The sequence below is a fragment of the Haliotis rubra genome, unplaced genomic scaffold (genome assembly GCF_003918875.1).
Source record: "Haliotis rubra isolate DU_JTF1 unplaced genomic scaffold, ASM391887v1 Scf478, whole genome shotgun sequence".
NCBI classification, from domain to species: domain Eukaryota; kingdom Metazoa; phylum Mollusca; class Gastropoda; order Lepetellida; family Haliotidae; genus Haliotis; species Haliotis rubra.
Genome location: NW_025767166.1, coordinates 292,208 through 318,483, shown reverse-complemented (window position 1 = coordinate 318,483; position 26,276 = coordinate 292,208). Strand labels below are relative to the sequence as shown.

Here is a 26,276-nt window from a genome sequence, read left to right as displayed (position 1 = left end):
GGTGGTTGTGTTATGTGACAGGACACAATAAGGTGGTTGTGTTATGCTATAATGGCGTATTATCACATGCCATTCCATATCACAAGGGAGTGTATGGTCGTATTGGATAGCACAAGCTGATATGTTAAGTTGATCTGACAGAGCAGCATATGGCTTTCAGTGTTTTATCAATATCATGAAAACTGTCATGATGAGGAAGTCAGGAAAAAACTGAATGTCGTTTTTGGTTTGTAATTACATAATCTCTCATCTGTTATCATCGCGTGACTACTTATGCCGATGGTTATGCAAGATCTACTGGGAGCTTACAATCAGTGATAAATGCTTAGTAAACACTGTCGGCAAATAATGGTCACAAAGTGAGGCCACACAAATACTTGTGTTTCAGGTAACACTTATCACCTCTAGGTCTGTAGGTAGGTTATTTATTATTATAGGATAGGATATTTATATAGCGCACATATACATGCAACTGGTGCATGCTCAAGGCGCTGGTATTTATTCCCCGATAATTGGATGTCAATCTCAACGGCACAACGTTTTATCAATCTCAACTCCCTGGGGAGTATACTCTTGCTGTCACTAGGCGCACCGAGTTATTGTGGCTTTCTCATCCTTATGAAGTACCCATTCACAGCTGGGTGGACACGGACACATAGTTACAGTACTTTGTCCAAGTTCACTGCACGTTGCTTTACCCACAACTAGGTGTTTGCACGTATTCATGTGGCCACCATCTGGTTATATACCAACGGATTTGTGGGTTCTTTTAAGTGTACAGGGTTGTGTACTGTACACTAGGGGTTGTGACAACACGGAAAGAGTCTGCACAGAAAGTTGACTCCAAGGGTTTTACACCCGGTCACAGGTGGGCTCGGTCCTTGCTGGATCACTAGCCTGGCGCCTTAGCCAGCTCGCCCACTGCGCCCCCCACATCTATTTTATTAAAAATAACATACAATATTTAGCACAGCTTGTTTAGGGTTTGATGTTTAGTTGAATTCTTGAATTATTGGTCGAAACAACTGCAAGGAAAATATTTGTAAACGACAGCTGTTTCCAGGCATGTTAAAAACATTTGTGTTTCAAGTGCAGCGTGGGAACAGTCTGGTTACCTGAAATAAAGGAATTTATTTTAGTTACGTGATGTTCTGAACCATTTCAAAGTAAGATGGCTTAATTCCGGCTTATTGATCGAGTGGTGTCAGATAACGTGAATCAAATAAGTCATGTTGAGAACAGATTAGGCTACAATAATGAAATATTTATTTTCAAGTCATTTTATTGTATATATGTATACATACTTAATAACTGTTCAGTGTATATATGGGCTGATGGTGGACGTGGTTCATGTGAAGCAGGATCTTTTTTATAGAACCCTCCGTCCATTTAGCTGGTTGTAACCTTGTTGTTTCAAACTTATTGATACCTGGGAAAATCTTATCCAACTTACAGGGGCGGTGGGGTAGGCTAGTGGTTAAAGCGTTTGTTCTTCATCCAAAGACCCGGGTTCGATTCCCCACATGGGTACAGTGTGTGAAGCCCATTTCTGGTGTCCCCACACCATGATGTTGCTGGAATATTGCTAAAAGTGGTGTAAAACCATACTCACTCATATACGTATCCAACTTAAAAATGACAGTGAGGGTTGCTGTTTGCTCAGTCTTTTCGTAAAGTGAGCTGAAATTTTGGCCCCTATTTAACCAGTGTGGTTGTGTGGATGTATTTTGTTTAAACTGTACTTATCAGGGTTATTTTATGCTCCATTAGGATACTAAGACTTCAAAGTGCATTCGAGACAAATGGGACTTCTCATCCAGGTCAGGCCAGACAAGCCAGTGATTGCAATATCTGTTTTCACACATCTGTGAAGACCGTAAACATGTCACTTGTAAACATGATAAACAAATCCATGAATACCGGTTTCCAGACTGATGAACATAGGCAAATGAGTTATGACAACGGAACAATTCTCTTTTTGTTCACCAATGTTTTCATAGAAGGTGTTTCATTAATTCATGATTAAATGAAAACATAAGTAAAATATTGTGAATAACTGGAGCTTGTCAAGATTCTCTGTCAGTATTGATTGTCCTTGTATTGTTAATAATTGATCAAATATTCAAAGGTTTCTTGCCATCACTTACACTGTGCTACAGTGAACTGATGTGTGGCTGAGTGTTTTGTGGAGGACTGATTGATAACCTATTCATTAATTTGTTTCAGCAGTTTGATCAACTTTATTAGTTGTGTTTTGACTGGGTATTCATTGTCTCACCTGTCTTATTAGAGTTGATCATTATCATAAGACACTGACCTACAAACATGTCTCATGTATCTGATCAGTTCTTATCCTTGACTGCTGTTACATGCCTGTACTGGCGATCACATCGACTTGTGTACAGGGACCAGTACTGGTGATCACATCCACCTGTGTACAGCGACCAGTACTGGCGATCACATCCACCTGTGTACAGCGACCAGTACTGGCAATTACATCGACCTGTGTACAGCTACCAGTACTGGCAATCACATCGACCTGTGTACAGCGACCAGTACTGGCGATCACATCGACCTGTGTACAGCGACCAGTACTGGCGATCACATCGACCTGTGTACAGCGACCAGTACTGGCGATCACATCCACCTGTGTACAGCGACCAGTACTGGCGATCACATCGACCTGTGTACAGCGACCAGTACTGGCGATCACATCCACCTGTGTACAGCGACCAGTACTGGCGATCACATCCACCTGTGTACAGTGACCAGTACTGGCGATCACATCCACCTGTGTACAGTGACCAGTACTGGCGATCACATCCACCTGTGTACAGTGACCAGTAGTGACAATCACATCCACCTGTGTACAGTGACCAGTACTGGCGATCACATCCACCTGTGTACAGTGACCAGTACTGGCGATCACATCCACCTGTGTACAGCGACCAGTACTGGCGATCACATCCACCTGTGTACAGTGACCAATACTGGCGATCACATCCACCTGTGTACAGTGACCAGTACTGGCGATCACATTGACCTGTGTACAGTGACCAGTACTGGCGATCACATCCACCTGTGTACAGTGACCAGTACTGGCGGTCACATCGACCTGTGTACAGTGACCAGTACTGATGATCACATCCACATGTGTACAGTGACCAGTACTGGCGATCACATCGACCTGTGTACAGTGACCAGTGCTGACGATCACATCGACCTGTGTACAGTGACCAGTGCTGGCGATCACATCGACCTGTGTACAGTGACCAGTGCTGGCGATCACATCGACCTGTGTACAGTGACCAGTGCTGGCGATCACATCGACCTGTGTACAGCGACCAGTACTGGCAATCACATCGACCTGTGTACAGCAACCAGTACTGGCAATCACATCGACCTGTGTACAGCGACCAGTACTGGCAATCACATCGACCTGTGTACAGCGACCAGTACTGGCAATCACATCGACCTGTGTACAGCAACCAGTACTGGCCAACCTGTTCAGCTGTGTTTAGTGTGTTTAACCTGACTTACAAGAGTGGACCCCCATCAATAAATTTTATGGGTCTTTGCTGGTCCTTTAAAGTATTAAAATATTGTTTTGTATTGTACGTTGAGATAATTACTTCAGAGCCTGGAATGAATCAGTGGTCATGTGGACGGTGGTCATGTGGATGGTGGTCATGTGGACGGTGGTCATGTCTGATGGGTGAAATAACAGACAAGGATAACTACTAACTGTTTGATCAGCATTCTAGAAGTTGGTGATTTAATAAAAAAGCATACAACTTTATGGATAACTCCTGATGCTCTCAGTATTGTCAGTCCAGACATGGCATTTTGGGTTTTCCGTGTCCATTCTCTGTATTTGTGTGTACCACATGCAGATTTCTGCGTCCCATAAAACCCTTCATGTATGTAGAGTGCCCAATACTCCACCTATCTCACCCCAGGTAAACCACTTTATCGTTGGCTCCCAGCACAGGATGGCTTATTGTAATGGGAGACTAGATTAGAGGTGACAGTCCGACCTGACTGTGTCATCATCCTCCATCAGCTGTGTACCAGTATCAGGCAGGTTCACTCAAAGATCTTGGAGTTACATACACCAGCATTGCATGACCTGACTGAAAATATACCCGTGACATTATTTCATGGCAAATTGCCGCTTGTATTCATGGATGATAGGGAAACATTGTGTATGAACCCTTGACATATTGATTATGCAATTCCTATCACTTAGCTTTTTCTGCAGAATATCACATATGTACACCATACAATGTAACTACAAACCCACACACTGTATGCATCTTTCCTTCTGAAGCTAAAGGGGCGGTGGGGTAGCCTAGTGGTTAAAGCGTTGGCTAGTCACGCCGAAGACCCGGGTTCGAATCCCCACATGGGTACAATGAGTGAAGCCCATTTCTGGTGTCCCCTGCCGTGATATTGCTGGAATATTGCTAAAAGCGGCGTAAAACCAAACTCAGTCAGTCTGAAGCTGAAAAATGTCAAATTTTGTGCCTACTTTCATTCTACCATGACTTCACAGGGCTCGATTTAGTGCTTTGTTACTTGCACTGGTGCAACCCAATATTACAAAGTGCAACCTAGTTATTAGTCTAACTTGCAATTTTTGAGTGGGTAAACTTCTGAATAAAACATCAAAATAATTCAATAGCATATTTCTTTCATTACATTTTCCAATAAAAACAGTGCAACTGGAATTTGACTGGTGCAACTAGGTTTTTATCTTAGGTTGCACCTGGTGAAAGTAGGTTAACATCTCTTAAATCGAGCCCTGCTTCAGTAAATACTGGATCATGATTGGTTAATTAAAGTCATTCAGAGGTGGATAATCACATTATCATAGTTATTTTCCTCTGATTTTCCAACACAGTATGTTTATCTCCTAAATATGGCCACTTTGACATCCTGTTTCAAGCCAAATCTTAAAATTTGTCAGTTGTTTAACACATTTGTTGCAGTTTGTAAACCAAGTTTTTTTAAAATCAGTTTAGAATAAGATAACTTGGCAAAATATGATACTTAAACATGTGTCAAACAATGTTTGATGAACTTGATACTGGATGGAAAGTCAATGAACATCAATGGGGTAGACACATGGCAGTGTTTGATTCTGTGTAGCTTTGTCTCAATCAAAGTAACACCCTTGGTGTAGAATTACACAAACATTGACCACTCAATCCACTATGTCACCTTGTACATGCAGCGTGGGTGAGTGGGTTTTGTGACACTGTTTTCGGGAACACCAGAAATGGACATATTGCATCAATACGGGGACTCGAACCTAGGCCTTCGCATGATACGAGAGCACTTTAACCATGAGGCTACACCTGGACGTACTGTTTGCAATTAGAGGCCACTTGGGACATTTCTTATCAGGATGCTTCTGAAATGGAGAAACCAGAATATTGCTGATAGCTTCCTGTGTGTCTTTTGTATGGAAACTCCCAGTTGTGTTAGTTTATCTTTAAGTACAGTTTTAGAATGGCCTGTGTATTTGTGGCTCAGACTTAACTGCATAAAAGCGGAATGTCGTCATCATGGTGTAACCGTAGGGAAGATATGTGTGGATGTTTACACATGATGGACTTACATAAGCAGCACAGTATCTCCAGCATGTGTCATGCGGCTAGATATCTAGCAGCGCCCTCTGTTGGATGTGAGCCAGGCCATGACGGATGATGATATATTCCAGAAACCAGATTATAGAACTGAATCCAAGTTCCAGTCACTGTGAAGCTGAAGATGTCGTGATGACTCGAGAAGATGCCTGTAATAACTGACTTATCATTGGAGTCCTGCGCTAATTACAGAAACATATACAACTGGTATATTTCTGAAAGTGCAGGTCTTCACAAAAGGCATATTGAGAAAACAGTTACCTAATTACCTGATGTGGGGATAAGATGGTTCCACTGAACTAATCAGTTTGGCTGTATTATTTATGTTCTGATTGCATCCATATCACCAGTGCTTCAGATATTTGTACAACAATATGAGAACTGGTCTGGTCAGGATCACAGTTGACGAGTACCAGACGTTATTGTAAGTAAAACAGGTTATATTTTGGATTACATCGTGTACCCTTCGCCGGTGATTAGATCTGAGAGTCCCAGAACGTACTCACACTCTCAAAAGTAATAGAATCTGTACAGCATTGGGAAAGTGTTATCCCAAATATAACATGTGTTACATTTGACCACTTTCTAAATGGCATTGTGTATTCATAGCTTTCGGACGTGGGAGCTTTGCCAATTTACACTTGTCAGAGGGGTACACAAAGTAAGTGGCCAAGACTACCAGTTGTCTGACTTGCAGTTATGTGGAAGCAGCGGTGGCTGAGTGGGTTAGATGTCTCACTTTGTGTGCTGGTGATAAGGGGCCTTACTCTAGAATGTGGTTCAAATCCAGGATGGAACTCAACCCAAGTCAAAGTACTGTACCTGCTCATTAGTGGACTGACAAGTACTGGTGTGACTGTCACCATTCAAAGAACTTGTGCATTCAGATTTTGTTACCTTAGCAACAGAAACATAACATGAGAGAATTACTGTTTGTTATTATTAACCAATTACAGTGCAGGCTTTGAAAGAAATCCATTTGCTGCTGTCCTGAAAGCATGTGTTCAAGTGTTAAATATGTGTTAAACATTAAAGAGGAAGGTAATGCCAGGTACAGGGAAGGAAAGTTGTTAAACACAAAGAAACAAAGAAATGCATGTTAACATGACAAGGTATGGTAACAATTATGGCATTGTTTGCCCACATATTTGATACAGTTGTAATTTGCAGTCGATCTGTGTTTGACTGGTTCTCATTTGTACAATGTGCTGATACAGCCTGTCTGGAGCATTTATCAACATATAGTAAAATATGTTTGTGGTGAACATGCGTATAATGAACAAATTAATGTAAGAAATGTTTTTTATTTCCATCCATTTACTAAAGTTGATTTCATTTCAATATCAAATGTTCTCGTCACGATATGGCTGAAATATTGCCGATGTGACGTTAAATATTAACTCACTCACTCACTCACTAAAGTTGAAATGCATATAATGAACTACTGTTATCACAAACTATAATTTGAGTTTGTTATAAGTATATAACAATAGCTAGCTTAGCAGTGTGTGCTAAAACCTTCTGAGACCACAGCCTGAACATGGCCCCAAGCATCAGTTTCCGCAGGATTTTGTGGTATTATCAGCTAAGAATATTACTAGAGGACAGACAGCTTATAAACTCATAGACTGGCCTAGTGTTGCTGAAAGCTTGTGTTTGATTCACATTCCTGATGATACTGGTCCCCTACAACCTGAGCTAATTGTAAGGGGGAACAAGAATTGAATGGTATGGCTTGGTGACCACCACTCAGTGGTGTATGCAGATCACTGGATTGTCTGGTCATGCTTTTTATGGTTTTATAGGCTTGTGTCGTATAGCTGGAGGGTGGTGGACTAGCTAGATGGTTAAAGCATCATTGGTTATGCTGAAGACACGTGTTTGATTCCCAGTTGTACAATATGTGAACATTGCTAAAGCGGCATAAAACCATACTTAATCACTCATAACTGGAATATAGCCGAGTGTGGCATTTGAGCGGCAAACACCTGATTTGCCACATGCCCCTTGCTGTGATAATGATGCTAAGTATGGGGCTTAACCAAACTCACCCACTCACTCACTCACTCACTCACTCACTCACTCATTACTGGAATATAGCCGAGTGTGGCATTGAGCGGCAAACACCTGATTTGCCACATGCCCCTTGCTGTGATAATGATGCTAAGTATGGGGCTTAACCAAACTCACTCACTCACTCACTCACTCACAACTGGAATATAGCCGATTGTGGCATTGAGCGGCAAACACCTGATTTGCCACATGCCCCTTGCTGTGATAATGATGCTAAGTATGGGGCTTAACCAAACTCACCCACTCTCTCACTCTCTCACTCACTCACTCACTCACTCATTACTGGAATATAGCCGAGTGTGACACTGAGCGGCAAATACCTGATTTGCCACATGCCCCTTGCTGTGATAATAATCCTAAGTATGGGGCTTAACCAAACTCACCCACTCACTCACCCACCCACTCCCATTAGGGTATACTGATCCACAGCTGTGGCTGCATGTACTTACATGTCTATTGCCATGGAGGAGTACCAGCTTATTCACCATAGTCAGAGGCCTGTGTTCAGGGTTTTTGTGAGATGGGATCAGTTAAATCGTCACTGGTACTTGGCAAGTAAATAAAGTACCAAAATACTTTCAGTTGATTTAGATTTTTATGATTTGATGGCATTATCAATTAAAGTCAATTTACTCATGCCCTGTTGCCCCTGTTGAACCGAGACCAGTTATTTGAGCTGTGCTGCCATTTATGCAACCATAATTTGGTTGTTAAGTTCTTCTTAATCAGTTTTTGTTGGTTTATGGATCTTACAAACCTACATGTTTTGTAAATAGTGTCTGACATGTATTTGATATACTGAAAAATTATGAAGAGCACTTATTACATTCTCATGACGTTCATGTTTTCTGGGAGTGATTGATTGGCACACACATTAACTCCATTAATCTTCTCGATAGATTTAAGATTTACATGCCGAAAAATAATTGTTGGGAATATTTTATTACATTTTTTTTTTCAAATTTTATTCCATTAAAGATATTACATAGTCAAGATATGTATGTATTTTCCAGGACATGTGAAGTAAAAAATAATACATTTCTTTCACACAATCATACCAATGCATACAAACCAAAAAGTGAATAATTCATGATTTTTCATTAACAAAATTTTCATACATGGCCCATTTCCTTACAAAGTCATTTGGGGCGGTGGGGTAGCCTAATGGTTAAAGCGTTGGCTTGTCACGCCGAAGACCCGGGTTCGAATCCCCACATGGGTACAATGTGTGAAGCCCATATCTGGTGTTCCCCGCCGTGATATTGCTGGAATATTACTAAAAGCGGCGTAAAACCAAACTCAGTCAGTCAGTCAGTCAGTCAGTCAAAGTCATTAAAGATTTTTGGGAATATTGTTGGGAGTATTACTTATAACTGGCCCCTAGCAACATTTGCTGGTCGTTAGAAGAAACTAAATGGCTCAGGTTGTTAGGCTCCGTGACCTGGGTTTGCTTCCCCACATGGGTACAATATGTGAAGCCTGTTTCTGGTGTCCCCTGCCGTGATATTGCTGGAATATTGCTAAAAGTTGTGTAAAACATACTCACTATTAACACCTGAGATAATCTTATCCAAATTACAAATCACAGTGATGTGAACAAAATTGCTGTGCGGTCAGTAGGTTGCGTGAAGTGAGCTGAAATTTCGTCCCCAACTCACTCTGTGCATGTCAGAAAGATCTGACGTGCTAAAGGAGGGGTAAACCACAGTAGATCTCTCCTATCCCTGGACTCTACCCTGTGTGTGTCTAAGTCATCACCACACCAATGACTGTACCTGTCCTTGTGGGCTTCCAGGGGTGGACCACCTCCGTGGTGTAGTGGTTAGAGGGTCCGCCCGGAGAGCGGAAGTTTGCGGGTTCAATCCCCCACCGCGTCATACCAAAAGACGTTAAAATATGGTACTTGTTGGTCCCTGCCTGGCGCTCGGCATCAATGGGTACAAGGACTGGTCGGCTCGGAGTCAGTATAATGTGTCTGAATGGGGTATTCATGCTTCACTGCGGCGTGGTATCTCAGTGGGCTAGCACTATAAAACCAGCTTCAGTCTAGGCTAGTACAAGCAGCCACACATACACATACACACGCATGCACGTCGTCATATGAGCGAAATATTCTCAAGCACGATGTTAAACCAAATTTCACCTCACCTCACCTCCAGGGGTGGAAATAACCCATTGCCCCACGTCCGAGACCAGTGTTATTTTCTGTTGGGCAAGCAAATTTGTATATCACACTGTACCGGTGTCCAGTTGACTTTCCAATGTTAATTATGTTGTTTATTTCCAAAATCAACAAGAAAACGGACGGTATAGCGGAAAAATGATCAGGGCAAGTGATTTTACATGTGCCACTGTACCCGAGTACACTAGCAATTTTGAAGTTATTTCCACCCCTGGCTTCACCAACAGGGTAAACATCTACCTTCAACACCCCTTCTGCCCCACATCAAACTTTGAACGGCAACAACCTCCCAGAATACTTCGTCCCCATTTAAGAGCCTGGTCTGCAGATAAAGTGTAATAGAAGAGTTGTAGCTGGATTTAGATCCAGGGTTCGATTCCCTACATGGGTACAATGTGTGAGCCCTTTTCTGGTGTCCCCGGCCGTGATATTGCTGGAATACTGCTAAAAGCGATGTAAAATAATACTCACTTACTCACTGAACACAGTTATCTACCTTGACCAAGTACCCTGGTACCCTGCCCATCACCTTCTGGCAGCTGCACAAAAGACAGATCATTTGAAGCTGGTTTATTACACATCCAACATTGAATAACTTCACCATTTAGGCCTTAATGTCGGGAATTCTCCCCAAAATAGGCTGCCATGTCATGTCACTGGGTGACGTCATTAATCTACTGGGTGAAATGGTGTCCGCCACCTGTAGTTTGTACAACTGTAGGGAGTGGTAGTGATCTGGGACAGACAAAACAGTGTAGTTCTCTCAGCACTGAGGAAGACCAGTTTCCTGGTGTAGGGTAATCTGCAGATACATGTGTAGGGCAGGAGACGAAGGTACAGGTCGGGGAGATAGTGGCGTTCCCCCTCGATGACCTGCCATTGCTGACATCTGCCCTCACATTACCCGTATCAGAGAAGTGGTCTGTTTCAGTCATAAGGATTTTGACAAAAAACAGGCCATTTTCGTTGTAGCAGGTGAAATGGGATTTTTACTAAATGAAAAAAACCCATATTTTCTCATTTTCTTGAGTGTAAGTTATTACGTTCATATTGTTAAAGTTTGTCGTTACCATATAGTGTTCACTAATTCAAACATTGTTTCACCTTGCCATTTTCTCTCTAATTCAACACCAAAGGTCCAGCATGCTGTACAATATGTGAGGTATTTCTCCACAAATGGGTGACATTTTTATTAAAACACACTCCTACAAGTTTCTGTTTGCTGAGCTTACCTGCCCGATGGAGGTATTTCCAAACATTGGCTCTGTGTTCGTGGCGAAACATAGTCGGCACTTTATACATTCTTTAACTGTCATATGTATTTATTGTTCCTGTGAACACTAACTAAACAGGAGAAATATGCTAAGTTGGAGTTTTAGGACAATATGATGACTAAATTTTTCATGGCCATATTTTATGGGATGCTTGTCTCAGAAAGATTTCAGCCAATGCCTTACAGCTCACACTAAGGGAGCATTCATTGTTTTAGAAGTCCTGGAATTCCGTATGAAACCAGAGAGCGATGAGGTTAATGTGTAGGGCAAACAAACTAGTGATAGCTCCCTCTGTGAGGAGACTTGCTATGTTGGACGGAGGCAAACATGAGCAGAATGTTATGTGTGAAAGTTGTGGAAGTTACCCACGTTACTTTCATGTTGTACTCCCCATGCTTGACCATCACTCCCCACCCACAGACCCTGACCCCAGCCTCAACCACCACCCCCCACCCACAGACCCTGACCCCAACCTTAAAACCCCAAAACACATCTCTACAGGAAAACAATTAGAGCCCCCTTCTCTCAACCACCACTGTCCAAACCCTGACCCCAACCTCATCCTCTCCACAGGTTCAGTTAAAACCTTCTTACCTCAACCTCCATCCCTCACCCCTAACCTCCAAGCCCCCCAAACCCCAATCCAAGGTCCAACCCCGATCCAAATCCCAACCCTCTATTTAACACCACCCCTCACCCCCCATCCCACAGCAAGCACGAGCGAAAACATTTACATCTATTTGCCAAAATATATATTTTGACACCATACTCTGTAGCATTTAGTGTGGATATATCGGCAAATATTAACAGAGGTAACAACATGTACAAGGAAGGACAAGGTGAGGTGGGTTAGGCCCTCTGGAAGTAACAAATTATGAAATATTGATTTTAAGACATGTTTAGTCTAAAAATACAGCCTTTTTTCACATCTTCTTTGCTGGCTTTGGTCTTGAGGACAAGTCACAAATTGCTTAGCCCTTTGAAACCGGAGAACATTATGCCCGTCATGTTTTGTGTGAATTCAATAAATATTTCAGCTAACTGGTCTATGTTCAACCAGTAATCTGCATATTTATATCAATTACCAACATTTCCTGGTACATAAATCCCATATGAAGCATGTAAGCTAGGAACAAAGTGATGTGTAGAACAATGTTGCTTGTGGTGTGAGCACACATGGTATTGCTGCTGGGACACTGGGATCCTCAGCCTCACAGCACAACTGCTCTATGTAGATTCAAACATTCTACTTCATTTTTCGCCTCACATGCAAACCTTGTGTTTTGTTACAGCTTTGTGCTGCTTGTTAGGATGTTAGTTTCCCTGAAGGGGATTTGGGAGGTTCTGTGTAAAGACATGTTAAGCCATGCATGGCATGGTAACCATGAGATAGTTTGATCTGACATTGAAACGCTGATACAAAATGAATTTGTTTCCTTAATTATGTTAGCACCAGTGTGCAAAATGGTTTCCAAATTTTGCTAGCCAGTCAGGCTAGCTATGCCTGAAAGTTACTAGTCCACAAAATAATTCACTAGATCAAAATTTAAATGTACAAACTAAGCAAAAGATTACAAAAATAGATGAGAATAAGATATTGTCAGTGTGACACATGTTTCATCATTTAGCTGCTAATATGATGAACATTTGATCAGGCCATAATCTTCCATATTTTAAAAGTGTAGTATAACTTAACAAGTCGGAAAGAGTGATATATTTACAAAATGACCCGCTGAAAATTCACTAGCCAGTCGGGCCAGTGACTGTGGAGTTTTATTGGCCCAACTGGATTTTTACTAGCCACGGACGCATGGTCCTGTCCATAGAGCTCAGGTGACAAATCAGTTGAAGTTAAGCAACGTTGAGGTCGGAGAATCCTTGGATGGGTGACCGTGTTTGGCAGCTTGACCATGTTGGCTCCTGAGAGTTTCTAGGACTGCAGTCATGCCCCATGACGAAACACATGTGATACATGTGATCTCACCTTAGGCAAGTGAGTTTGTTCAAAATTGCCTCTGTTCACACAGCAGAAAATGGGTACCCGTTGGGATATATGACTATAATCTTCTAGCGCCTAACAGGCAGCTTTGGTTATCTGGGGTAATAATGTTGTACTGTTTGTGCGTGCTTAAATTGAGCACGCCCCTTTGTGGGGTGGAGTATTGCGCAGTATAAGTAACTTCATTATTGTTATTGTTATTATTATTTCACAGATTGGTTAGCACACAGTAAATATATTTGTTCACTGGGTCAGGATGATCACATTTACCTGCTGATGAGGTACTGTACAGTATTCAGTATAGAGAGGCAGGTAACTCTTGGTTTGTGGGGGCGGTGGGGTAGCCTAGTGGTTAAAGCGTTGGCTCGCCACGCCGAAGACCCGGGTTCGAATCCCCACATGGGTACTATGTGTGAAGCCCATTTCTGGTGTCCCCCACCGTGATGTTGCTGGAATATTGCTAAAAGCGGCGTAAAACCAAACTCAGTCAGTCTTGCTTTGTGAAACACATCAGCATGACAGCCGTAAACCAAAAACACTTGTATGCATGGACCATATCTACTGTAGTCATGCTTTGAATTTTTATAGTGGAGTTTATGATCCATTGAACTCAAGTATTTGCTTGCTCTGTAAGATAAAGTACCTCAATGGGATTTTAACACACTGCCCTTTGTTCTGTAAGATAAAGTACCTCAATGGGATTTTAACACACTGCCCTTTGTTCTTGCAACGGTATGTATGTCTCTGCAGCTCTGATATATGTCCACCCGTGAAGGTCCGGGTTAGAATGAACCTTCAGTAACCCATACTTGTTGTAAGAGGCGACTAACGGGATCAGGTGGTCAGGCTTGCTGACCTGGTTGACACATGTCATCAGTTCCCAATTGCGCAGGTCGATGCTCATGCTGTTGATCACTGGATTGTCTGGTCCAGACTCGATTATTTATAGACCACTGCCATATAGCTGGAATATTGCTGAGTGTAGTGTAAAACTAAACTCACTCACTCACTCACTTGTTATGAGACTGACACAGTAGAAGAAAAACAGGGTTTGGCGGCCATTTTGTTACCAGAACACTTGGATTTCAGTTCATGGCTTCATGTGTAAGATAAGTAGAAGTGTGGCCTGTGTATTAAGATGTGCATCGTTTCTTAGCCCCCTGTATTGTTGTACCGCCAGACAAGTGGTAGAAGTGACCTTATTTGTTGTATTATAGATATACTTCCACGATCACTGATGTGTAGACATGTGTATTATTCATGCACAGTTCTAATTTCCCCCTAACAATTGCATTACTGCCAGCATGTAACTCCAGAGTGTCTATGGCATCAAAGACTGCTAAGTATAGGTGGTGTATCCAATTATTAGAGACCGTTTGTAGACGCTGAGACAACATTGTGTTGGAAATAGAGGCACCATGTTCCGATCTTGACCAGCACAGCCCGTTACTCAACCAGTCCAACTGCTTCTTTGTACTTCAGTGGATGCAGCTGGTCCAAATGTGTAATGTGATTCTGTTTGCAGAGTTGTGTCCCTTGGACAGGCAAGGATCCTATAATGGAATGTACTGATCCAATGGAGTCTGTCTTGGTTAGTGACTACCATCCTGGGTTTCAAACAGGGTACTCTCTGATGTTACAGAAATACTGTTGAATGAGGACCACGTTAAACCAAACACAGTTCTTCTACACGGGTGGTCGATTCCCTATTGTGATGCCCAGAGTGAGTGAGTGAGTGAGTATGGTCTTACGCTGCTTTTAGCAATATTCCAGATATCTCACGAAGAGGGACCACAGGAATGGGTTTCACATGTTGTACATATGCAGGGATTTACCTTGAGTCCTGTATTTGAGGGTCCCTGGGACTCATGCTTATAATTTTCAGGGATCAAAATGGGGGTCTCATAGACTTAAAGATTATTACTAATACTGTTATTGTATTGTGTATCATTTTCATCACATTAATTGTTACAGTAATGAAATTGCAAGTGATATCATAACTCAGCTAGTAGCAAACTCAGTGATAACTTATTGTTACCTGATTGGAATTTTTACAAAAGTATTTCGACTTTTTCTGCGTCCCTGTGGATGCGCTAATAAATTTCGTTGCGTCCATTGTCACTTTTTATGAGTATAGGATGCAGGTATTCGCGTCCTGTAAATCCCTGCATATGTAGGGAATTGAACTTGGGTCTTCAGAGAAATTAGTGGACTCTTTAACCATTAGGCTACCCCAGATGTCTGTGAAGGTACCTGTAATGACTCCGTGATACCTGGAAGTCATGGATTTGTTTGATCAGAAGTCCATGACAAGCAGGCAGTAAGAAGGTTGATCACATACAAGTGTCAATGCTTTTGAATGAATGAGAGGAGCTTCAAAAGCCTGTTAGTTTATGATAGTGTGGAATTGCCCCAGCCAGTTGTGTTACCTGTTGAAGGTGTACTTATGGAGGTGAATACCTTGTGATATGTGGAGGCACTGACATGACTTCATGTTTTGTCAAACTCAGGTGGTAAATTGTTACTGTCAGGATTTGTTGACTTCCTGGTAGAAAACTTGGAGCAGATAAGAATGGAATGTTCTCTGAATGGCTGTATGGCAGGTGAGGGTTGAAGGTTCTTAGAATGTCTGAGTGTTAAGGTTGAGGCAGGTAGGGGTGGTAAGTACCTGTAATGGCTGTGTGTTAAAGGGTTGAGGCAGGTAGGGGTGGGAGGTACCGTATATGACCGTCTATAAGCCAAATTTTGAGGACCAAAAAAAGCAGTCTGTAGAAGGGGGTCGTCTTATCCATGGGTTACGCTTTCGGCAAACTTTTTTCCGGGGGTAAGAAAACAACATTGTATCACTTCGCGTGAACAAACAACAGAAGACGACTTTGTCAGTAGAGACGTCAAATTTGCAATTAAACATCACTAGACAAGATTATTTACCTTTTAAGTTCTAAGTTGTTTTTGCTGGGCATTGTATTATTTGCAGGGATTAAGATTACAGTGCGTATCTGAGCAGGAAATAGCAATCAGCTGTGCACATGTTTCCCAGTGAACAAGTTCAAACATGCACAGATAATATAACGGGACGAATTCTGACGCAGTCATCAGTAAAATATAATACAGAATACTATTATTTAACCCAAAGAAATATATCCCAGCATTGTGTAATTTTAGTTACAGTTTTTTGCTCTATAAATTGAATAAGACTTAAGATTACCGTGTGTATTTGAACCGGAAATAGCAATCAGCTGTGCACACGTTTCCCGGCGATCAAGTTCAAACATGCACAATAATATAACGGGATGAATTCTGACGCAGTCGTCAGTAAAATATAATACAGAGTACTATTATTTAACCCAAAGAAATATAACCTAGCATTGTGTAATTTTAATTACAGTTTTTTTTGTAAAATATATATAATCAACACTAAGGTTATACGGACCCTCATGAATGTGGTAAGCAGAAGTTGTACTCACATGGAATGGGGTAAAATACGGAAGCCATTTAAATTCACACATTTTTACCGATGTTACCAGTGTAGGAAAGATAGCCCGTCCCAACGTCCGAGACGGGTGAATTTTGTGGAGGACGGGTTAAAAAAATATCTAGTCCGTCCTCATGTCGGGTCAATTTTAGCAAACCAATGACATATATATAATGATTATAACCTTTTTGAATATTTACTGCCGAAGGTGTTTTATTTATATTTGGAGGACAAGCTAGATTTTGGCAGGACTGGTAAAAAATTTGACCTGCCAGTCCTGTGGACAGGCTAGATTTTCTACATCTTTCCTACACTGATGTTACTGTAAACTAGCAGTCAATGGAAAACGAGGCGGTAATCAGTTCGTGATTGTTGAATGGGGTAAAATAAGCAAGCCAGTTTGTTGCTACAATAAATATTATATTGAGAGAAGCAAAATATATTATGCATTTTCTGTCAACTACACTTCGTTCCGATCTGTGAGTAGACACAATATAATTGTGAATTCTTTGTATAATATGGACTAAAGTTATAATTATTGGTAACTGCCAGTTGTCTGTAGTCTGTGTTTGCCGCGATTAGGACCCCATCGCGGGGGATCGACTTATGCACGAAACATACCATTTTGACACTGATTTTAAGGGTCAAGTTTGGGGGTCGTCTTATCCATGGGGTCGTCTTATAGACGGTCATATACGGTACCTGTAATGGCTGTGTGTTAAAGGGTTAAGGCAGGTAGGGGTGGGAGGTACCTGTAATGGCTGTATGGTTGGGGGTTGAGGCAGGTAGGGGTGGGAGGTACCTGTCATGGCTGTATGCTTGGGGTTGAGGCAGGTAGGGGTGGGAGGTACCTGTAATGGCTGTATGCTTGGGGTTGAGGCAGGTAGGGGTGGGAGGTACCTGTCTTGGCTGTATGGTTAGGGGTTGAGGCAGGTAGGGGTGGGAGGTACCTGTCATGGCTGTATGGTTAGGGCTTGAGGCAGGTAGGGGTGGGAGGTACCTGTCATGGCTGTATGGTTAGGGCTTGAGGCAGGTAGGGGTGGGAGGTACCTGTCATGGCTGTGTATGAAAGGGTTGAGGCAGGTAGGGGTGGGAGGTACCTGTAATGACGGTATGGTTAGGGGTTGAGGCAGGTAGGGGTGGGAGGTACCTGTAATGGCTGTATGGTTAGGGCTTGAGGCAGGTAGGGGTGGGAGGTACCTGTCATGGCTGTGTATTAAAGGGCAGGTAGGGTGGTACCTGTAATGGCTGTATGGTTAGGGGGTTGAGGCAGGTAGGGGTGGGAGGTACTGTAATGGCTGTATTTAAAGGGTTGAGGCAGGTAGGGGTGGGAGGTACCTGTAATGGCTGTATGGTTAGGGGTTGAGGCAGGTAGGGGTGGGAGGTACCTGTAATGGCTGTATATTAAAGGGTTGAGGCAGGTAGGGGTGGGAGGTACCTGTCATGGCTGTATGGTTAAAGGGTTGAGGCAGGTAGGGGTGGGAGGTACCTGTCATGGCTGTGTATTAAAGGGTTGAGGCAGGTAGGGGTGGGAGGTACCTGTCATGGCTGTATGGTTAGGGCTTGAGGCAGGTAGGGGTGGGAGGTACCTGTCATGGCTGTGTGGTTAGGGCTTGAGGCAGGTAGGGGTGGGAGGTACCTGTCATGGCTGTGTATGAAAGGGTTGAGGCAGGTAGGGGTGGGAGGTTGTAATGGGGTTAGGGGTTGAGGCAGGTAGGGGTGGGAGGTACTGTAATGGCTGTATGGTTAGGGCTTGAGGCAGGTAGGGGTGGGAGGTACCTGTCATGGCTGTGTATTAAAGGGTTGAGGCAGGTAGGGGTGGGAGGTACCTGTAATGGCTGTATGGTTAGGGGTTGAGGCAGGTAGGGGTGGGAGGTACTGTAATGGCTGTATATTAAAGGGTTGAGAGGCAGGTAGGGGTGGGAGGTACCTGTCATGGCTGTGTATTAAAGGGTTGAGGGCAGGTAGGGGTTGGAGGTACCTGTAATGGCTGTGTATTAAGGGGTTAGAGGCAGGTAGGGGTGGGAGGTACCTGTCATGGCTGTATATGGTTGGGGGGTTAGAGGCAGGTAGGGGTGGGAGGTACCTGTCATGGCTGTGTATTAAAGGATTGAGGCAGGTAGGGGTGGGAGGTACCTGTAATGGCTGTGTATTAAAGGGTTGAGGCAGGTAGGGGTGGGAGGTACCTGTAATGGCTGTGTATTAAAGGGTTGAGGCAGGTAGGGGTGGGAAGTATCTGTAATGGCTGTGTATTAAAGGGTTGAGGCAGGTAGGGGTGGGAGGTACCTGTAATGGCTGTGTATTAAAGGTTTGAGGCAGGTTGGGGTGGGAGGTACCTGTAATGGCTGTGTATTAAAGGTTTGAGGCAGGTAGGGTGGGAGGAGGTACCTGTCATGGCTGTATGGTTGGGGGTTTTGAGGCAGGTAGGGGTGGGAGGTACCTGTAATGGCTGTGTATTAAAGGTTTGATGCAGGTAGGGGTGGGAGGTACCTGTAATGGCTGTGTATTAAAGGGTTGAGGCAGGTAGGGGTGGGAGGTACCTGTAATGGCTGTGTATTAAAGGGTTGAGGCAGGTAGGGGTGGGAGGTACCTGTAATGGCTGTGTATTAAAGGGTTGAGGCAGGTAGGGGTGGGAGGTACCTGTCATGGCTGTGTATTAAAGGGTTGAGGCAGGTAGGGGTGGGAGGTACCTGTAATAGCTGTGTGGTTGAGACAGATAGGGGTGGGAGGTACTTGTAATGGCTGTGTGGTTGAGGCAGGTAGGGGTGGGAGGTACCTGCAATGGCATTGTGATTTAGGTTGAGACACTTTAGGGTGGATGATACTTGCAATGGCTGTGTGTTAGGGTTGAGACAGGTAAGGGTGGGAGGTACCTGTAATGGCTGAGTGTTGGGGTTGAAACATATAAGGGTAGAAGGTAGACAGAATAGCTGTGTGGTACCCTGCCTTCTAAGTGTCCTTGTTACAAATACCTGTGTGAATTCTGCAGCAAAACTGCCCCTCAAGATTATCGTGACAGATGACCCATACAGCTTGGATCATTCTTGCTAAATCATCCATCTTAGGTCTAACATTAGCTGGAGGAATGTTTCTGATCTGAACTTCAATCATATCAAGCATGCACTGTTGCAAATACTGACTCTATGTAATGTTTCTGATTATATAATGATAGCTTCACATTATAACTTGACTTATCATGGCATCTTAAAATACTGTGTATCCTAGCTGGTTGGCAAACAGTTACCCTTACCTCTCCACTAGGGCTGGGCAGTATCACCGGTAAACCGATATATACCGACTGGTATATGAATATCGCGATATGGTTCAGATTCTGGAATATTTGGGGTCATCCACTGTTAGCTCCCTTTAAATTATCTGCCCTTGGTTTCCATAGCAACAACATGTACTCTAAAGTGCCAATTTTTTTATTCTGTTGGTTTCATGTAACATTTTACAGGGCTCGATTTAGTACTTTGTTACTTGCACTGGTGCAACCCAATATTACAAAGTGCAATCTAGCTATTAGCTGAACTTGCACCTTGTGCATCTCAATTTTTGAGTTGGTAAACTCTCAATAAAACATCTAAATAATTCAATACCATATTTCTTACATTGCATATTGCAATAAAAGCAGTGCAACTGGAATTTGGCTGGTGCAACTAGGTTTTTATCGTAGGTTGCACCTGGTGCAAGTAGGTTAACATCTCTTAAATCGAGCCCTGTTTTACAAGTGGAAGTATCTTTATAACTGGCTCCAAAAGTGCCAAATATTCTTCCAAATGTTTTATAGTTTGTGGGTTTGAATGGTTTCATAGGTGATGTTTTGGAGGAATTAAGTGGCCTCAAACGAACCAATTCTTCACTAAACTCATTAGTAGAGCTTCTGGCTCTGAGTGACCATTTCACAATTAACATTATTTTGTTATTTTTGTTTATTTTTATTAATTATCCAAAGAGAATTGTTGTTAGCAGAATCGCCAAGTTGACGATGGATTTCACGCTGAAAAAGACGACTCTGAGAGTTAAATGAAATCTGATGTTTTTACTTGTATGAAGAATCGAATCGAAAATGATCCAATCGAGGGTCTAATATCGAAAATCGAATCGATTCGAGGTCTGGGTGAATCAGTGCAGACCTAATGAAACTCATTCAATACTATTACCTTTATCATTATTTTCGCAAACCTTTGTTGCAATACTTCAATCAAACATTCCACATTAAGGCTCTCTATCATTTTATTTATCTGTAAGCCATTGGCATACAGCCATACAGAATGGGGACGGGGAGCCTGATAGTATGGTGTAACAGCAACTAAGAAGACAATGTCACACACAGAGAGCTATTATGGATTTATGATGTACACACTTGGACAGAAACCTTCCAGTCAATATATCACAATATGTATTGCAATATCTCTTAAATTATTGCAATATATCGCAATATGAAAATCAGGGCAGTTTCCAGCCCTACTCTCCACAAAGACAATAGCTTGCTCATGGATTTTTAAAATAGGACATTAAATCTCCAGCAGCTGACTATGAAGTAAAGGTTGCATGATGTTTACAAAGCAGTGAAAGTATGTTGTTTACCGCAATATTCTAGCTATGTGGTGGCAGTCTGTAAATAACCAAGTCGGGACCAGACAATACAGTGATCAAAAGCATGAGCAGGGATGGAAATAACCCATTGCCCGACGTCCGAGTCCAGTGTTTTTTTCTATCGGGCAAGCAAATTCGTTTATCACGCTGTACTGGTGTCCGGTTGACTTTCCAATGTTAATTATGTTGTTTACTTTAAAAATCAACAAGGAAATCAGACGGTATAGTGGGAAAATTATCAGGGCGAGTGATTTTACATGTGCCACTGTATCGGAGTACATTAGCAATTTTAAAGTTATTTCCACCCCTGATGAGCATCGATCTACATAATAGGGTTACTATGAAAGTCACATGACAGCAGAAGTTAAACGTGGCTCAACTATAGCTATTGACTATCTAATTATTTTACATTGGCAGACTGAAACAAGTCAGCAAGATAAGCATGTGGGTGAATGTGTCCCAAGGCTGAGCTGGTACAATGTATAAAACACAGGATCCCCATGATGAGCTGCTGCTTCTACTGTGTGTAGGGCTGGTGTAACTGTGAGACTGGCGTCAAGTGATTCAGGAACCTCGCTGCAGCACTTGTGTTCAAGGCCACAACAGAACACCATTTGAAATTAACGTCGGTCCTTAGGTCCGAAGCCGACTGAAAACCACTCGGACCCACAGCTTTGTTTTCTGCAGGTCCTTATTGCCGACAGCTTTTTTTTTTATCCCTAAGAGTATTATTTCAATATTAAAATAAGGGCCTACACAATCTGATCAGGACCCACAACTTTTTTGGGTTCTGTGTCCTTAGGGCCTGCAGCTTTTCAGGGTTAAGGGCAAACACTGCAACAGAATAGTCTTTGTTTCATGTTCAACACTGGAAAATAGAGGAAAACTAGCCAGTTATTTTTGGCAAATTTATATTTGTCTTGTAAGTCCTCAAACAGTGATTGTCTAAAATTATGTAATAGTTTAGTTTAGACATTCTGTCCTTTACTGACCCAACTACGGAGAACTTGCTGCCTCAATAGCTGATGGCCTAATACATAAAATATTTAGCCCTGTCGTACACTGGGTGCCTGTTTCTTTTGTGATTGACTCCATACATGATCGCATGACAGTAGGAAAACTACAGATTGCATGTCAAGGAGCTGGTTTGGCCCTATTTGAGTGTAAATCTTAGCATCGAAGGCAAATCTCACATTTCGTGCTGATAATTGTGAGGTATATAATACGTTCATAGATAATTAATGTTCAGTTTCATGCCTAAATGGAGCGACTGATTGGTTCACTGAATTGTTTTGTTGATCAAATTGGAAACATGACTTGCTATATTGTCTGAAAATTAGATCATCATGAGGTGAATAAATGAATGAAAATGAATGAAAACGAATGAAAATGAAAAAAATAATGAATGAATGAATTCAATGTTATTTTAATGTGATTAATAGTTCTGTATTTTATGGCAACATTACAGAATTTCACCAACGACTTTAGTTGTTGTCACAAGTGGTAGAAAAAAGTTTCTAATTTGATCATTTGTCAAGTTCCTGAGCTTTGCTATGTCAATCATCCATTGAAGTGTTGTGTTTATTATCAAAATCTGCATGTATTCAGTGGTATGCGGTATGTTTTGGAAGATAATGTTGTGTGAGTCAGTTCAACACATTAAAGTCAAAATGAAATGGTACTTGGTAACCATGGTAACATAATCATAATTGTACATACTGTACCATGTCCAATGATTGGTATTGCTCAACACCACTTGTGTTATGTTCTTTTGTTGGCTATGTTATGGGAACCAGCTCTTAGGATTATCGTTGTGGAGGTGTTTCGCAATGTTGACACAAAGCCCTACCCACTGCAAGATAATACATACAGGTCTGTTGAACTGTAAGGCAACTTGTACTGTTATTGCAGCTCAAGCATGTGTGATTGAACATTTGTTTTAGCAGAGTTTAAGCTTGTGATTATATATGAAGCCAATTTCTGGTGTCCCCCACCGTGATATTGCTGGAATAGTGCTAAAAGTGCAGTAAAACTAAGATTCACTCACTCACTAAGCTTGTGATTGCTCATTGCAAGTTTGTTTCCTGAAGTCATAAATCTGTCAGTGATAAAAGAATATACATGTGTAAGGTAGGTCTGTTGAGATTGTTATGTGTGTGACTCTGCAATGGATGTGTGACAGTGTATTGGGTATGATATTGGAAGAGTGAGTGGGCGAGTTTAGTTTTACACCGCACTCAGCAATATTCCAGCTATATGGTGGCGGTCTGTAAATAATCGAGTCTGGACCAGACAATCCTGTGATCAACAGCATGAGAATCGATCTACGCAATTGGGAACCGATGACATGTGTCAACCCAGTCAGCGAGCCTGACCACATGATCCCATTAGTTGCCTCTTACGACAAGCATGGGTTACTGAAGATCAATATTCTAACCCGGATCTTCACAAGTTGATATTGGAAGAATAGCATCATCTTTGCATCCATGTTACTGAGGTTGGTCAGTCCCTGCTATGCTCCAGCTACTGGGTAAACTAACAAGCTGTGCCACTGAGCGTGGTGTGTGATCCACGTATTGCTTTGAAGGGTTTGATTTCGCTATTTACAACATGCACTGGTGCATGTTAAAAATCACACTCCGGCACAGCGATGACTAACATAACATCACTGCCACAGGCTAATTTGCATATCACGTGATCGGACTTTTCTCTTGTTTGTAAACAAACGCGCATATTCATAATAAGAAGAGACTGGACTCACAAAAGCTTTTCGGCGCTCTCTTCATAATGTTTTACATTGTTACATATATATTCTTCCACAACTGCGACAGTAAGGTCTATGACAGTACATATTTAGATATCAAACTGGCTGCATCGTTTGCTCTCCATCAGCTTCGATGACAGCACGTGGAGCCGTACAACCTATGTAAACAAAGGATCGCTACGCAAATCGGAATAGTGTTACATGTTTTAGGATATTTTCTCTGTGGAACTAAACCAGTCTATTAAAGATGATTAGTTAGATGTGTAGACTTGTCAAAAATAAAAGAGTAAAAGAAATATGTACATTATATTGAATGGACATAGCAAGATGTGACGAATCATCACATTTTTCTGGCCTGTGGGAGAGGTACTATGCTGGCTTGCCGCATGTAACTCTGGGTAGGAGAGTGGTTAAAAATGTCTGGTGTAGGTTAACTTTAGTAACATGTTGCCCCTGGTGCAAGTTACAATTATATCCTCCAACATCCACATAGCTGGCATTGTGTGTTTTAATTGGGAAGTAATATGTTTCTCTCTGCATGACTTGTTACAAGCATAAATATTTGTGTACTCATAGAAGAGTAATGTAGCAGTAATCATATAATTGAGATTTATAAATAAAGGTAATACAAAATTGAAACAGAATCATTCGTCATGTATCATCATGGGGTCAGATTCTGTTGAATGTATCTGATAGTGAGTTTTTGTTATGAAAATTGCTAAACAAGTATTTAGGTTACTTTTTAGAACCAGTGACATTATTTTTTGGTGCAACCAAACTTTTGATGGTGCAGCTAAACCTATAAGTCAGATTGCACTTGGTGCAGGTAGTGAAAACAAACTGAAACCGCACACGGACTTTCTGTTCTGAGTAATCAAATGTATTATTTAATTATCAATATCTACACACGATGATGTGATGCTCAACAAATGCTACATGGTGCACAGAGAGACTAATCATAATGATTTCAGTGGAATTCATACCAAAACTGGGGCGGTGGGGTAGCCTAGTGGGTAAAGCATTTGCTCGTCACGCCCAAGACCCGGGTTCAATTCCCCACATGGGTACAATGTGTGAACCCCATTTCTGGTGTCCACACTGTGATATTGCTGGAATATTGCTGAAAGGATGTAAAACCATACCCGCTCATGCAAGACCTGCATGTCAGTGACCTGTGTTATAGGGGCAGTACTACTTTACATAGGACCAAAACGTTCGTAAAACCCTGGCTACAACTGTAATACAGTAGACTATGGTTATAACGAAGTCCAAGGGACCACTAGTTGGTTATCATACATTTTGATAAATATTCAGGAAGTGGCCTGAGGGCCAAGAACCAGATTGTTGTATTTGTCAGCTTGTTAGAAGCATGTTGGTTATAAACATAGCTGAGTGTACATTGAGATGAACACGATGTACAGGTGTTTGATGACATTTGTGTAGATACAGGATTTTCTTTGCTGTTTTTAGAGACATTATCACTTGAGTGTTGATAAACTGTGATGGGACATCAACTTATCTGGAACATGAATATTTTGGGTTTCAACCACTTCCGAACTCCTGTCTAGGCAAATATAAAAAGTGAGAAGCATGCAATAATAAACATGTGTATGAAATAAGTCCCGTCCGACCGCTTCGAGAGGGGCCTTTGATTCTGTGTCAAAAATAGCTATACTAAAGTTTTGGAAAGGTTTGGCTTTGGCCCTCAGATGATAAGGTAGGTACACATTTTGATAAGCAATGCAACCTCTTGTGTCATACAAAATGGCCATCTCTCTTCATTTTTTGACAATGGTAGAGGCTGCAGACAGGGGGACCCAATCTCCCCATATTTATTTCTTTTTGTAGCCGAAATACTGGCCACTATGATTAGAGACAATGATACGATTAAAGGCATTTATTTAATAAACATAGAGCATAAATTAGGGCAGTATGCTGACGATACACAACTTTGTTTGGACGGCTCAGAAGAAAGCCTAAGAGCTGCACTTAACAATTTGGAAAGTTTTTACTATTATTCAGGATTAAGAATGAATTCAGATAAAACTAAGGCAATATGGCTTGGGTCAATGATTGGAAAGAATATTAAAGTGTGCGAAGACGTTAATATAGATTGGGTTCATGGTGACTTTGGACCGCCTCCGTTGTGTAGTGGTTAGAGCGTTCGCCCGGAGAGCGGAAGGTCGCGGGTTCGATCCCCAACCGCGTCATACCAAAAGACGTTAAAATATGGTACTTGTTGGCCCCTGCCTGGCGCTC

At 42.0% G+C, this 26,276-nt stretch overlaps 1 protein-coding gene across 3 annotated transcripts in view; it reads left to right on the top strand.

The window, feature by feature from the left end:
* Window positions 1–26,276, top strand: part of LOC124290909 (protein Aster-B-like) — an 83,398-nt gene that overhangs the window by 12,719 nt on the left and 44,403 nt on the right. The window contains exon 2 of one of the 3 annotated variants that reach the window (XM_046727751.1): window positions 14,822–14,914. The exons of the other annotated variants lie outside the window; for them this stretch is intronic. The gene's annotated coding sequence lies outside the window, so the exon portion shown is untranslated. The remainder of the gene's footprint in view (window positions 1–14,821; window positions 14,915–26,276) is intronic. 3 annotated transcript variants of the gene reach the window in all.